The 13035-nt window shown below is 53.6% G+C and overlaps 1 protein-coding gene across 1 annotated transcript in view; it reads right to left on the bottom strand.

The window, feature by feature from the left end:
• The window catches only part of LOC310775946 (uncharacterized protein), a gene marked incomplete at both ends in the record, with an annotated part of 94887 nt that overhangs the window by 46016 nt on the left and 35836 nt on the right, over window positions 1–13035 (bottom strand). The gene's annotated exons all lie outside the window — the stretch shown is intronic.

The following is a 13035-nucleotide window of genomic DNA, read 5'->3' as shown; positions in this document are numbered from 1 at the left end:
ATTGCGAGCATTTTCCAACGGAGTACACACAGAGGATTATTTCAAAGTTGCGCACAAGGACAGAGCATGAATCGCGGACTGGACCATTCCCCTAAAGACTTTGGAATACTTTTGGACTCTGTGCATCACTCTCTGCTCGCCTCTGAGTCAGTAAGGAAGTCGGGAACTCAACGAGGCGGCCGCCTCTGAGTCTTAAGCAAGGAGCTTTCCCCAGGACACTCGCTGCTCAGCGGAGAAGGGCCCCAGCTGGGGACCTTGCGCTCATCCTCTCTCCACCCAAAGTAACTTGATGAGTATACCACCATTGGCATTAGTTAATTAGTCTCTATAAAATGATATTGTATGTAACTGAATTACTGAATGAAATCAGTTGTATAATCAATGCTAGTGCTGTACCCTGCTAAAGCTTTAAAATAAAACAATTCAATTGGATTTAAAGTATTGAAGTGGACAATGAATTATGTATATTTTCCCTTGATGGTAATCATATGGCTAAAGGTGCGTGTAACATTCTAAGGTTCTTAAGGGTTATCCTGGCTCAGTTAAAATAGCAGTGCCCCTTTGACTACTTTGTCTAAGTCAATAAACATTTCCTAGTCGATAACAAGTGCAAGATTCATAAGGGAACGAGCTGCCATAAAAACAGACTTGACTGTTCTAGTTACGCCCGGCTCCAGGCTATTCAGCCGAGGCCGCTAGTCAGTGGAAGCGGGGCAAGAAGTTTGGAATAAACACCCGGCAGTTAGAGCTAGGCTAATCGTTCCCGTCCTACAGCTTAATTAAAGTAGCAGAAGCTAGGTGGAGTTATACACATCAAGCTGTTACTTTCGGACCCGTTGAATGGAGAGCTGTACTACCAGTATTAGGATCGGTCTTAACTATACTGAGGATATTGGCAGAGAATCACGACATGGCGCCCAACGTGCGGCTCTAGCAGACAAGCGGAGCCACCTGAGAAGAAATCCAGCGGAAAAGAGCCGCTGAACTGTGGGGAAGCAACCCACGGAAAGGCGCGCGGAACGGGAGTGACCAGTCCGAGTGCCAACGCCCGGCGCTCTGAAGGCAATCAGAGCGGCCGGTTCCGCAAAACTGCAATAAAGCAGGTGGAGAAAGGAGAAGTAGTCGGCGGGGAGCTCCAACGGAGAGGGCCCCGGGACTGCACTGAATAGCCAACCTAGTCTGGAACTCATCTTTGAGCTCAGAAGCGCTATGAGCAGGATCGAGCCACAGACGACTCGAGACGACAAAGACAGTATGCAGGAGAGAGAAAACCCGCCATCCCCAGCGGCGATGGGGGAGCGAACCCCCATGGCTAGCCCTGGGGCAGCAGCCCCGGGAGGGAAACCGATGGATGGTGCCCTGGCCCTCGACCAACGTGGACTGACGCGCCTCATCCCCATGGCCAGGCGAGTGTCCGACTGGGATGAGGGCACCAAGCAGCACCTACTGACACTTCTCCCCCAGCTGGGGGACGAGGCGTGGGAAGAACAAGTGACCAAAAAATGTCTACGGGACGGAGCGTTCGTAGCGCCCGGGCTGTTCGGTGAAACGGAACAACTGGTGGTGGTGCCCAGCCCCGTGACGACAGGTGCAAAGGGTTACTTAGCAGAATGGATGTCATGGTGGGTTGAGCACCTAAACGAGTGGAGAGGAGGAAGAAACACGACCATAGTCAGCCCTGGAGCTGCGTATGATCCGATCATAAAAATGTTGGCGAAGAAATCCAACATATCCCACGTGTTGGTGGTGGCATCGACCAGGGCGGCCCCCGTCCTTGAGCAAAACAAAGTGCTTCTGGCGATATTGGTCCGCGCAGCGGAGGAACACAAACAGCGAGTTGTATCGGGGGGCCGCGGACGAGGGCGAGTCGCCAGAAGACAGCGATCAGAGAGGGACGGAAAGGGTGCCACTGGAGCAGCTGCGGCCATCACTGCTGGCCTCCTATCTCACAGATCAGGAGCAGAGGCAGAATCTACCGGCCCGGGTGGTGACCCCGCAAGCCCAAATGGTGCAGGAACTGACGAACACACTAAAAAAGAGGAGGAAGTCCATCATGGGGGGCCACGAGAAGCCACACTGCTCCACGATGCTGACACCTCCGACCATAAAGGAAGAGGTACGGCGGACGCAGAGCGAAGAAAGACCAGGACGGCTTGTTGCCGGGGTTAAGTGTCCCCCGGTGCCAACGCCCAGATCGCCACAGGTGAAAGCAGGGCTGGGAGAGCCCATATATGATGAGGTACGAGAGGAGAGGCGCTCACGCCGCAGCCGAGACCAACTAGAAGAGGAATCGGTGCTCGACAGGGAAAGACTCCGCCCGCCACTCCGAACCTTCCCTGATAGCGTCAAGACAATCGGTGCAGGAGGGGGGGTCCGGTTGTGTGAACACGTAGGTGAAGTTACTGCCATTGACACCGACGCCCTGATCATATGCATAAAAGAAAGGGGAGGATTCCTGAACAAAGAAACGAGGAGCCTGCTGCGGATACATGGAGGCCGGGAGTACCGGGAGGAACTGGATCGAGAGGTAGCGACAAACAAGGACCGAGTGTTGACGACAAGCGGAGGAGAGAGCTATCACTGGGCGATAATACATACAAGAGCGCCGGAGTACAAACCAGGCGGAGACGGAAACTATGAGGCAGAATACCTAAACCACATGGTGGAGTGTGTGCATGCCGGCCTGGAAAAGGCTGAAGAGATGAGGGCTAGAAGAGTGATGATCTCGGTGGAAGGGATGCAGTCGGGAGGATGGAAAGACATGGCGAAGGCCGTCTGGCCGGTTGTGGGCATGCATCGGAGGACGCCCCACTGGAAGACATCCATAATTGAATACGTGGCCCAAATCTCTGGAAAGATGGCTGACAAACGGGCCAAAGCAGCTAGGCGGGGGCCTGAGCCAAAACAAGGAGCAGCAACAGACGTGAGAGCAGTCCTCCCAGTTCGAGTTGCAGCCAGCCCCCGCTCCTTCCTCGCCGAGCCACCGCGGACCCCAGGAGGCGCCCAGCAGGCCTCTCCCCCGGTCCTGAAAAGAGAGATCCCCCTCTATCCGAGACAGCCCTACAAGCAGGGCATGGAGGTGGGAGACAACGAAGAAATAGAGCCACTCGGGCCCCGTAACTACACAAGCACTCCGTCCCCCAGGTCGAATCGGAGGCATGAATGGAAGGACGAGCGGGCGTCGGCCAGCGTAAATGTGGCCCCGCCATCCCAGAGCAGAGGATCTAGGCGACAGGCCCGCGTGGCTCTGGACCACCTGCCATTCCTGGCTGATGCCACTGAAAGTCTGGAAAGGATGGTGGTAACTGAGAATGCCAACCACACCACGGACGACGAACAAGACCCGGACGAAGAACAAGTAAGTCGAGCCTCAGTAGGACAGGCGAGCCATGCATCAGTAGCAGAACAAAGAGACAGGCCGCCCAGAATTCTGAGGACGGGCACCCGCCGGGGCGACAAGAAAATAGTGGAGCTACCTGATATGGAAAAAGCGACGCAAAGTATAGCCAGAGACCCGAACTGGGGGTATGTGCAAACCAGGGATGGCCGGAAAGCCTACGTCCCGGGGGTCCTCCAGACTGACTATGACGTCCCGCCAGAGTGGGCTGCAGCATTGGAAGAAGACCTGACGCTAGGGGTCACAGCCCCGGTGATGCCCTCCGCCTCCACACTGGCCGCGGCCCAACGATTGACCGCGCCCTGCCGAGTGGCGTACCTGGCAATAACCCACGATGTCATGCTAAGGCGACTTAAAAAATCGGCACTTAAACAAGCCAGAAAGGTGGCGGCAGAAAGACGAAGACAAGATGATGTGTCAACAGACGATGATGACCCCCCCCCCCGGCCGAGGCCCCTCAGAACAAACCAGACCAGGGGCGAAAGCCAAGGACCAAGCCAGACTCGACCAAGCCAGACTCGACCCAGCCGGCCCCGGCAGCAGACACCAACACCGCGTTTAAAGACGTCAAGAAGATCAAAGACCTGGTGAGAAGAAAGGAGCAAGGGGAAGCCATCGATGAGTACGTGAGACTGCAGTGGAGACAAGTTGAGGCGATCGGAGTTTGCGATGAGGCCAAAAGGTATTGGCTAGGCCATGTCACCGGAGACATGGGGAAGGTCGGGGAACCGGCCGAGAAGCACTATAGAAGAATAGTGCTTGAAGACGGAGAAGACGAAGATGAATATGTGGAAAACTGCCGCACGCGACTCCATCGAGGGGTGACACTGACGGCTATCTGGGATGGAGTCCAGAGAGAAGTAACTCCGAAAAGGTACATTAAGGCTATGAGGATTATCACCGCCGGGACGCGGGCTGAGGTCACGTTTGCCAGCATGCCAAGTTCCTCACTGACCAAAGAGATAGAGCGAGAAGTAACGAAATTCGACCTGGCCAACAAGCATGCAAAGAAAAAGAAGCAAGAGAAAGAAGAAGGTAAAGACAAAGACAAACAGTCCCAATCACCCGCGAAGCAGGCGGGGAAGACCACCGTGCCATGAACGGGTAAAGCCCCACCGGCAGAGCCCAGATACCCCCGAGCGGAGACCGGAGGCCCCGACAGACGGGATAAGGCCCCCAGTCAGCCCGAGGGACCTAAGTATGAGAAAAAGAATGAACCATACAGACCAAGGAACCAGGGCCCGCCGGATGGAACGGAGCGTTTATCAGAAAACGACTACAGACAATTAACGAATGACCAGAAAGACGCCCTCAGGGTATTGCGCGAGCAGACCTGGGGCGTCAAGAAGTAATGACAATCAAGGCGCGGGTCATACTGGAGAATGCCTACCGGGAGGGGGACGAAATCTACGCGCTTGTGGATGGAGACCCCTACCTGGTGGACACTGGAGCTGAGGTGTCTATGACCCGTAAAAGCCTTAAGATAACCGGACATCTGAAAGTCCAGCTAGCTACCGGCACCATCGAGGAAGTGCCATATGGAATTTGGAAAGGAATAATGTGGATCATAGGCCCGCATGATTTGATCACACTACGCGATTTGCAAGACCTGCACCTGCCCAGAAACGATAGAAGAATGGTGAGGAGGCGGTTGCAAACGCTGCACTCCAGATTGGTCCGGTCCCCGCGGGCCGGGAGCGGACCAGAGCACACCGACTGGTATAAAACAGTGCATGTGCCATTGGTGACAGAGCAAAAACTGCAAGAAAGTGATTTCTCCCTGCAGGGGAAGGAGACTCTGAGACGCATATTGGCCACAGCCAACGTGGCGAGGTTCAAGAATGATTGTGGAGACCTGGGGGCCGGGGACGAACATGTCATCATAGGAGCAGTGCATCCTTCCGTCCGCCAATACCCCTTGAACCCCGGGGTGATGAAAGAAATGGACATAATCATCAGGGAATTACTGGCACAAGGCATCGTCAGGAGAGAACCGAACCCCATCACCAATAGCCAGATACAAGCAGTAAAGAAATCAGATGCGTCTGGAGGGGGCTGGAGGACAGTGATCAACTTCAGGGCCCTAAACCGACCTACCACAGCTAACAGGGCCAGCCTCATAAACGTCCAGGGATCACTGAAGACGCTGAGAGTCAAAAAATTCAAGTCTTGCATTGACCTGGCGAATGGATTCTTTTCCCTGAGGTTGGCAGGACAGTCCCAGGGTAGGACAGCGTTCACCCACAAGGGAGGGTCCTTTGTTTGGACGCGGCTTCCCCAGGGATACCTCAATTCACCCAATGTGTTCCAGTCAAAGGTCATGCAGGTGTTGGATGGCATAACCGCCACCATTTACATCGACGACGTCTACATAGCCGACGACACAGAGGCAGAGCACCTGACGACGCTGCAAACAGTGATAGGGAGGCTCACAGATGCGGGCCTGAAGCTCAACCTTAAGAAGTGCCAGTTTGGTCAATTCCAAGTGACCTACCTGGGATTCGAAGTGAGCACAGACCTGGGCGTTTCCGTCAACTACGCCGAAAAGATAAGCCGGATAATGCCGCCCGAGACCCTGAATGAGCTACAGGTCGCCATGGGAGTCCTGAACTACGTGAGGGATCATGTGCCGTACTACCAACGGTACGCAAGGCCACTGTATGCCAGGATGAAAAAGAACGGACCCGACACCAACATATATTCCAGAAAGAACTGGATGTGGACTGCCACTGACCAAGAACATCTGGACAGGTTGAAAGACCTGACAGCGAAAGCGGCGAGATTGGAGCCCAGAAGCCTCAACACGCGGCTTGTGGTTGACATCCAATGCGAGGAGGCCAACTCCATGGTAAAAGTGAGCAACGAAGGCAAAGGAGTGGTGGCCTTTTGGAGCTACACCCTGACCACTGTGGAAAGAAAATACCCGCAGGCTGAAAAAGAATTGGCGGTCCTAACCCGGTACTGGAGTGCGATAAAAGACCTAGCCCAAGGCCAGAAGATCAAAGTCATCACCGAGAGCCAGGTGCACAGGTTCCTAACCAAGGGCACACTTGCCGGCACAAAGGCCACAAACACCCGTTGGGGACACTGGGAAAACATCTTCCTGGATCCTCAGTTGGATGACCTCGGCCCGACCCAGCCAACACACAAGAAGCCACCGAGAACAGAACACATGGAGGGGGAGTTGCCATATGAATATGTTCTGTACACGGATGGATCAAGGAAAGGGCCAGATGACACAGCCTATTGGGGCTTCATACTGAAGAAAAGTGAAAACCAAGATGAAAAGCAACTGTGCAGAGGCAAAGGTACAACCCACGGCAGCGCGCAAGCGGGAGAAGTGACTGCGGTGCTGGAGGGCCTACTGGAGCTGGAACAGCGCAAGATCAAAAGAGCAAAAATAGTCACAGACAGCCACTACTGCTGCCAGGCCATGAATCAAGATCTGTCCATTTGGGAAGACAATGGATACGAAGGGGCCAAACGCCATGATGGGCTATGGAGGAAAATAGCAGAACTCAGAACCAACATGAAATTGGACATGGTGCACCAGAAAGCACACGCCAAGGAGGGGGCACACTGGCGGGGAAATGACGAAGTTGACCGCTACGTCCAGGAGAGAAGACTGATCTTTGTCGGGATCGAGCAATGGGACCAAACGTCCAAGGGACGGGTGGTCCCAAAGGAATCCGTGGAGGGGGTGGTGCTGGCCGTGCATAAAGCATTGGGCCATGCAGGCGCCTTGCCGACGTGGAGGGAATTGGAGAAGCAGCAGCTATGGATTGCCACAAAGCACGTACATCGAGTCCTCAGAAACTGCGACGTATGTGGAAAATACAATGCAGGTCGGAGGGGACAACGCACAGAAGGCCTAACCATTAAGAGCACAGTGCCCTGGGGATCTGTCTGCATGGATGTGGCAGGGCCCTTGGGCATAACAGGGAAGAGAGGAGAAAAGTACCTGTTAGTGCTTGTGGACTCGATGTCAGGCTACGTGACTATGAAACCTGTGCGCAAAGCTAATGGTAGCAGCATCGTCAGTATGCTGGATCAAACATGCAGCGTACAGGGAGTGCCCAAGGAATTGAGAACAGACAACGGTACCCACTTTCGAAACGCACAAGTGGACAGATGGTGTCAGGAGAACGGGGTAATGAGGACTTATTCCCCGCCATACACCCCGCAAGCAAACGGGGTGGCAGAAAGAACAATTGGGCTGGTGAAGAACTGGATTGCCAAAAATGCCAATGATAGAGAATGGAGCACCAAAACTCTGGAGATAGGGAGGGCCTTGAATGACCGGCATCGCACCGACAGGCCCTCCCCCTCCGAACAACTAAACCAACGCCCCTTCCTGACGCAAGAAGTGGGGCGGGGAGCTAGGCATGAAGGTATCAAGCCGACCCAGAAGAGGCCGATCAAAGTGGGACAAAGATTCTGGGTGAAAGCACGAGACCACCCTATGGGCACCGCAGTAAAAGCAAAGTACGAAACAGCGGACGTCGTCACAGAGATCCTGGACGAAAATACAGTCCGACTGAAGAAAAAGGGCATCCAAGGAGTGGAGCAGCTTAAGGCGATTCCAAGCCAGGAACCACAAATGGCTAGTAACGCACCTAGCCTCCCACCCTATGTCAGACTAGCCACTGTCTATGGGGTGGTAGTCATGCGGAGAAACACCTCAGGTCTATGGGCAGGAACAGGACTGAGGAAATTGGAATATGCTAAAAAAGGATTCCTGTCAACGGGGGAGGAGGTGTTGCAATGGAGTCGAGTGGAAAATAAGTGTGTGGTGTGCACAAAGCCCACCACCCTGACGGTCCTCTGGACAGGACCCGGCAGAGAAAAGCCGTTTCGAACCCAGGAACAGCTGGGAGATTTCAAGGGAATGATTCACAAACCAGTAAAAGTCCTGGACGCGTATGTATGCGGACGATGTAGACTACGCACCTTGCCAAGATTGAAGATAATAACACAGTGGGACCATTGCCCGGCTGCAGCGGGGCCTACAGGGTGTGTCTGTCAGTGGAATGGAGAAAGCTTGCTAAAGTGCCGCACCTGTGTCCAACAGTGTACAAACGGAATAGTGATGGAAGTGGCGGAAGCGAAAGGATGGCAAGTGAGACGGTTCATGAACCTGCTGGAATCTTTCGACATTCGTAGCGGAGGAGAAGCTACGCAGCGGGAAGAAGATGGAGGAAAAATGGAAGTTGAACATGAAGGACCATCCGCCCCGCTGGCATACCCCGCCCTGCCGGGATTAGCAAGTCAAATCAGTGACTGGGCGTGGTCCAGGGACCCCCCCCAATGGCACCCCCCCCCGAGAAGCGGAAAAAGAAGCCCGAGAAGGAGAAATCACGGCTGGACCTCCTGAAAGAATCATTGACGACGTCATGGCCCTACCACCACACAGGGGTCCTGAGAGCGACCCCGCTAATGGCAACTATACAGGTACCACTGACATTCAGAGTGTGGCGCGACCCAGAAGCACTGGGGAACATCACAGCGTGGGACCGTATGCCGGATGAAGAGAAAGAACAAGCAAGAAATGGAGGTTGGGAAGGGCCATGGGAGCTCACCACTTGGGAGAAGCTGATCGGGGAGGTGGTCTACGATTCCACTAAACCATGGGAAGATTTACCAGAGGTACCCAATGAAGAGGGGCAGAGGAGATCCAATCTGTGGTACTACACCACCAGCATTGATGCGTTCGGCGACACAGGGGCCAAAGCAAAGGCCAAAAGAGCCATTTACTTAGTCGCCCCAAAAGACTGGCGGCGAGAAGGGGTGGTGCAACTACTGGGAACAGTAGCAACGCAGGCAGCCACGCCCTGGAGGGGGAGCCAAGACGAAGGTCACCCCATGACAATTGAAATAACAGTGCAGATGGTGATAGTCCCATACAAGGGGATGTATTCCCTAGGAGCAGAGATAAAGGAAGTCTGTAAACCAACAGACATAGAGGAGAAGCCAGCAGGATTAAAGCCAAAGCTTACCATAAAGGGAAGATTTGTGCAGAGATTCCCCCGATTCGCAAAAGGGGAATCCAAGGAGAGTGAGGCCATCTTCTAGGGTGGTAGGAGTAAAGCCGCTGTTGTCTCTGTCTGCAGGAAGAATGGAGGAGAGAATGGAGAAGATAATGGAGAAGCGACGGACAGGAGAGAAACTAACCAAAAGGGAGAAATGGCAGGAGAAAAAGCAGCTGGAACGAGAAAAATGGTTGGCGCAGAAAGCAGCAACAGCAGAAATAGAACAGACTTGGGTGGCAAAGGAGATGAAGAAGAGAGCAGGCCCAAAGCCACACAAGATTGATGAACATACGGTCTTGAGATGGGACCAATGGTCGGGGAGCCCATACTTACAGCTCCTGCATGAGAAAATATGGTTGAATACCCCCCGACGAGATTTCAGCTATTCTGCACCAGGGTCGGGTGGCTACTATTGCACGAACTACGAGACGTATTATCTCCCAGAACTCAAGTGCCGATGTACGCACTGGTGGCAGGAATGTGAGGCATGCTCCCCCATGGACGAGGGAAGGAATCGTGCATCATTATTGTGGGCCCAAATTCGTAACCCGGATGATCCCCCCCTGAAGATGGCAAGGAACAACTGGCGGGATACCGGCCGTATCGGAAGAACCAACACGGGCTCCAACCGGTCCTGAGTTGTCCAAGCAGAAGAATGCCATGGATACTGAATACAGCATACTTCGGAGTGGAAGGCATGCTGATCAAACTAAGGTGGGAACCGAACTATGCAGATGTTGGATGTGGGGAATAATAATAATAATAATTCATTTATTTTATATAGCGCTTTTCCAGACCCAAAGACGCTTAACAGAGAACAAGAGACAAGCAACAGGGAACAAAACAGGCAACAGATACAAGTAACAGGCAACAGTTACAGGGAACAGGGCAGGTAGTATGGAGAAGCAGAGGGGAGGAAGATAACAGGAGGGAGGAAGAGGGGGGGGGATGGGTGATGTCGTTACGTAGAGATCACCCTTGGAGCAAGCATGATCTGGAACAATAGCCAGAAGATGTACCGGAAGCTGCTCAAAAGAACAAAGGACGAGAGCTACTACATCCTGGAGAACCAATACCAACCCCTAACGACCCAAGTAACGGTGAACCCGCTTTATGCCGAGGAGAGTCTGGAATGGTTCTCCTTCACCCAAACACCCAGAAGAGATATCCAGATAGTTGACGGAAGGGTGCTGCCTCCCAGGCCACGACATTATGGGGTTAAGGTGGTATGGGTGGAGCTGTTAAACGAACACTGCAAGCCGTTGTATTCGGCCATAAGGATGATCCGACCATGCGGGGACAAACACCAAGCAGCTGTTCAACAGATGCAGGACCTATCCGACCAGATCGGAATGTTGGGGATAGCACCTGAACCGCACCGACGACCCGACGAGTATGAACGAATGATGGGCATTCTACCAGGACGAAACAGATGACCCAGGGGACCCCTGCCCAAACCAGAGTGCGAGGTGACAATGACGTGGAAATGGGTGTGGCGGGGGCTGGACCCGGAGGTCCGCCCCTATAGGGCACCCCTATTTGAGCGACTCTGCGCGGGCCGAGTCACAACGACCAAAGAGGGACAAGAGAGAGGTCCCGACCCAGAGATCACCACACTGACCCAACCAACGAGGGAACCCAAAATAAAAGATTCATCACAGCCAACAGAGATATGGGAATATTCAATTAATCAAGGATGGAGCTGCAAGACCACAACGCCCAATTCCTCCAGCCACAAGTCCGCCAGCTACGAACAGAAATGAGGAAAGAGCAGCGACTCAAACAACAGCGGCTTAAAGAAAAACGAATAAGGAATGGAAGACTACTCTTTTGCCTATCCCTCACAATGAAAATACAAAAGTGATGCTAGGACTAGTATTTGTCCTGGCAATACTGTACCAATATGGTGCAGCACCATGGGCCCAAACCCATCAAAGGGCCTGCTACAGATCCACCAAACACTTCCAGCAGACATGCAGGGAAGTACGACCAGTGAATCTGTTTGTCGCATGGGATGGCAACAGCTCGCAATCTAACCAGACCTACTGGGCATATGTACAAGGTCTGGACACCAAAGCCAAAACCAAAGCGCTACAAGCAACCGATATGTGGGCCGAGGTCATTAAGGGCGAGGGTCTCGACGAAGGGAACTGGACCCTGGATGATCTATTCCTTGATGGTAGCGGGCGGTTGCTGGTGAAGGTGTTTAAGTGGAAACAAAAAAAAGAAAAAGGCACAGTGTAACTGGATGCATCCGGAAGGAGGAGACCCCAGCTTCTACTGCACCTGGGGATGCAAGCTCTTGCCGGGATCCAAAGAGCCATACTGGACAAAGGAACCCGTCTATCGAGCAGGGGCCCGGAACGACTCTTGCCTGGGTCTGTTTCTGAAATGGGACTTTTCGGGAGACTACAACCTCACGTGCAGCGCAAGCAAGACCCGGGGCCTCAAAAGACGGCCGATGACGTCTCGTAATGAGACTGCGGCCCTCGGGGGAAAAGCCCGGGAGACGCGAGCAGTTGGGAACGACCGGAATGGCACCAGCCAAATAATGGTTACACCTAAACCAGCACCAGCCAGAGGAGCTACCAGCGAGCCCCGACCAGCAGACCCTAACACTGCCCCGCCCAATGGCATATTAGCCGGCGTGCTCAAAACCATCATAGGGGTACGCGAGGTTTGGCAATCCGCACAGGCCAATGAAAGCAGAAGATTGGCCCAAGAATGTGTCCAAAAGAAACTGGTACATCTCAACCCGTGTTACTGGAATAGAAATAACCCATGCCCAACCCAGAACTATATGGTATTGTCACCGGCGAAGCGGTATGTACGCCGATATAGCTACGAGAAGGTTACAGACAACGTGCAACCAGCAGCTTACACTGAAGCGTGGCTGAACGAATCCCTGCCATGGATATGGGCAAAGACGATGAAACATTTCATGGGAGCCTTCCCCGAGGGTCGGACCAAGACGAGCCAAGGACTCAAAGGACCATACCAATCAGAATTGTATGTCCAGAAGCTCCCTACACCTGACGACCTACTGACGGCTCCCCAGGGGGATTTTCAAAAGATCGACGAATGTGTCGCCCACAAGGCGTTTGAAGATTTAAACGGGACCGATTACGTCAGTAACGGCGTGTCCCCGCGCTGCCAAATCGACCAGACTGGGCTGAGCGCCTTTGCGGCCTGGGAGTATGACTGCGATGGGCTGTTGACCAACAAGACGATTAAAGGTATCCTGCAGGCATGGAAAGAGGGACACACCAGAGTCGCTGGGTCCACCTGGGCAGGACTGCAGGCTAGCAAAGTGCAGGCCTGGGTGCTGCCATGCCTGGAGCAAAGTGACAACTACTGGATAAAGTACCAATACCTGGCGACAGTCTACTCAGCGGAAGAAGACGCCTCGCCTTCATACCAGACTTGGGGGACCTATTGGAACCCAGACCGCTACATAAGTCCCAGGCCATGGAAGATGCAATGCGATCAAGCTAACACCACGTGTACTAGTGGGTGGGGCCCAACAGCATCTATAACAACGGCACGTGCTACTCGCCTGAAGAACACTGGGTTACCTGTGGGACAGGCAGCCGGAAACATGAGTGCACC

The sequence above is a fragment of the Poromitra crassiceps genome (assembly GCF_964638095.1).
Source record: "Poromitra crassiceps genome assembly, chromosome: 4".
In the NCBI taxonomy this organism is placed as follows: domain Eukaryota; kingdom Metazoa; phylum Chordata; class Actinopteri; order Beryciformes; family Melamphaidae; genus Poromitra; species Poromitra crassiceps.
This window is presented reverse-complemented; position numbering and strand designations above follow the sequence as displayed.